Here is a 2308-nt window from a genome sequence, read left to right as displayed (position 1 = left end):
TTTAACGGCTTTTATTGAGGTATAAGTTGAAACACATGAAACACACTCCTTTCAAATTTACAATTCAGTGATCTTTAAGACTTAACCAAGTGGTGCAACTGTCTCCATAAATCAGTTTAGAATATTTTCTCCATCCCCCCAGGAAGATCTTTCCTGTCCGCTTACAGTTAATCCCGTTCCCACTCAGCTCCCAGCAACCACTCATTTACTTCCTAATTGCCTTCCCTGAACACTTCACAGGAATGCTACCGTACGATAGGCAATCTCTTGTGCCTGGCTTCTTTCACCTAGGATGTTTTTGAGGTTCGCCCACGATGTACCATGTGTCCGTTCATTTTTTGGTTGCTGCTGAATAATATTCCATCGTATAGATATATCACAGTTTGCCTATATAGTCACTAACCAGTTTTCCATTTTTTTTCTTTCCTAACATACTATACATTTTCCCTTGTTTCCCCCACTAGAATATCAATCCCATGAGGCTAGAATCTTGGCTGGAAATTTTGCTCAACCTCCGTGCGCCCAGCACTTGAACTATGCTGGGCAGGTAGTAGGTTCTGAATAAAACACATGCCGCAGGAGTGAGTGAGAATAAAGATAACTTCAGGGTGCTAAACAGGGGCTGTGCTAGCCATCAAGCAGGGGAGAGGGGGTGGACTGACGGGGCTCTGTGGAGCCAGCAGTCAGGGCAGGCTCCTCCTCTATGGACTTTGGAGAAGACACCTGCAAGTTCAGTTATCCCCTGGCCCCACCCACCTGCTCCTGCCTAGATGCCAGCACTGCCTGCCCATGGCTATATGTACGGGCTGCCCAGCTGCTGGTGTCAGGGTGGAGGTAGGCTGGAGAACTCTCAAGGACACTTGGTCTGACAGCAATGGGAGCAGATGGCTCAGGGCCCCAGCTCCTCCTCCAGCCTGACCTGGGCCCAGCCCAGGGTGGGGAAGAAAGACTGGGCTGCCCCTTCTGCTGAGGCCCTCCAGGGAGAGATGGAAGGGCCAGGCACCGCCGGGGTGCGAGCCCCAGTTATAGTCTGTTCATTGCTGCATTTGCTTCATATCATTTTGTTTGGTCTGACAGTTTTCTCATCTGTAAAACAGGGATAGTAGTAACATCTGCTTTTTATTTTCAAAAATATTCAAAAAATATTATTTCCTAAGTACTTACTCTGTGCCAGGCACAGTTCTAGGAAACTAATCCATTTTATTTTTTAATTAATTATTTTTTTTTTTAGGCGAGGCAACCCTTGGTTGACCTCACAGATTGCAAGGACCTTGTCAGCTTATAATTCCTTATTTTTTATGCCTACAGCACCTGGTCTTCCTAGGTGGTCTCCCATTCAAGTACTAATCAGGCCTGACCCTGCTTAGCTTCCAAGATCAGATGGGATCGGGCATGCTTAGGGTGGCGTGGCCATAGACCTATTTGATTTTTACATCCACCTCATATGGTAGCTGTCATTTAAGATGAGAAAACTAAGGCATAGGGAGGCAAAGCGACTTTCCCCACAGCACCCTGCTACTAAGTGCTATGGAGTAGCTTCAGAATCAGCAAGCTCATGCCAAGTTCACGCTCTTCACCCCTTCAGACTGCTTCTTGTCAAGTCACAGAGGGGTTGTTAAAGTGAGTAAATGTGGAGCCCTTGGAACCACGCCTGGCATGCAATTAGTACACAGGGAGTGACAGTGTTCTCATGGCACACAGGTCACAGGCAGCTGCCTCCCTCTCATTTCTTCAAAAGCAGGCATCTGACTCTTTTTGGAGAAGCTGATGACAGCTCTGGTCCCCTCCCTAGAAATCTGCAGCTGCCCACCCCAAACCCCAACCCCATCCACACAGTCCCCGCTCACTTGCCAAGGCTGGGAGGGGAGTGTCTTTTTTTTTTATGCTGCTAACTGTCCACCCTCCCCATACCCTAGAGAGGAAGTTGGGTGAAGCTGGGGAGGGGCTGTGAGTCAGGGCTAAGGACTCTGACCGAAGGTCAGGTGGGACTCCTCAGCGTTCCTTGGGCCAGCAGGTCCCGCCTCCTCCCTCAGCCCTCTGGACACACCTTCTCTGGCCACTATAAAGTTTGACCCCGGGGCAGGTGCAATCTTGCGTGTGGAGAACTTGAGGCGCATTTCCTGTACCAATCCACCCGACTTGCTCTGCAGCCATGGAGTCCACCTCCAAGAAGGCCAAGAAGACAGGCCAGGTGAGTGACCCCAAGCCCAGCCAGCCCTGCCCCCAAAGTTCAGGGTCCGTCAGAGGCAGGGGCAGCTAGCCTGGGGGTAAATCACCTCGAGATTAAGCACATCCCGAGGTGGGTGGA

At 50.0% G+C, this 2308-nt stretch overlaps 1 pseudogene; it reads right to left on the bottom strand.

Moving 5' to 3' along the window:
• Positions 1–1299: 1299 nt before the first annotated feature.
• Positions 1300–1418, bottom strand: LOC111746881 (annotated as a pseudogene).
• Between the last annotated feature and the right edge of the window lie 890 nt (positions 1419–2308).

This window comes from Pteropus vampyrus, unplaced genomic scaffold (assembly GCF_000151845.1).
Source record: "Pteropus vampyrus isolate Shadow unplaced genomic scaffold, Pvam_2.0 Scaffold203, whole genome shotgun sequence".
Taxonomy (NCBI): Eukaryota; Metazoa; Chordata; class Mammalia; order Chiroptera; family Pteropodidae; genus Pteropus; species Pteropus vampyrus.
Note: the sequence above shows the minus strand (reverse complement) of the source record. Positions and strands in the feature narration are given on the sequence as shown.